Source organism: Macrobrachium rosenbergii, chromosome 10, assembly GCF_040412425.1.
Source record: "Macrobrachium rosenbergii isolate ZJJX-2024 chromosome 10, ASM4041242v1, whole genome shotgun sequence".
NCBI classification, from domain to species: Eukaryota; Metazoa; Arthropoda; class Malacostraca; order Decapoda; family Palaemonidae; genus Macrobrachium; species Macrobrachium rosenbergii.
The window spans coordinates 56,904,279-56,904,706 of NC_089750.1; positions in this window are offsets into that span (position 1 = coordinate 56,904,279).

Below are 428 nucleotides of genomic sequence, written 5' to 3' on the forward strand. Positions count from 1 at the left end.
TGCTTGGCAAAAAAAACTCAGTCTTATCTCGGATTTGCGTGGCGAGATGTCACAATCAAGACACCCAGTTGCGATAGTTCCAGGATTAATTACATTAACAGTGAATTACTTTGGAAGTCCATTTTCCTTTTTTACATCAAGAGGATCTCTTCTTATTCAACCGGAATCGTGATCCTGCATTCAACTTCTGGTTCCTCTGTTCGTCCTTCTTTCAATACCAGTTACGAATCGAGCAGGAGAAGGGAACGAGATTGACCAGATGAAAGGAGACGGAGCAGAGGTGAGCAGGGAATTATTTTAAGACAATGCAAAATGAGAAAACGGATGGTCAGAAGAAACTGCTATGAAAACTGCTTGATGAGGAGGAAGTATTATATAAGAACTTTCTATAGATTGGCCTTGAAGATTATTAATATTTGCCTGAAAAA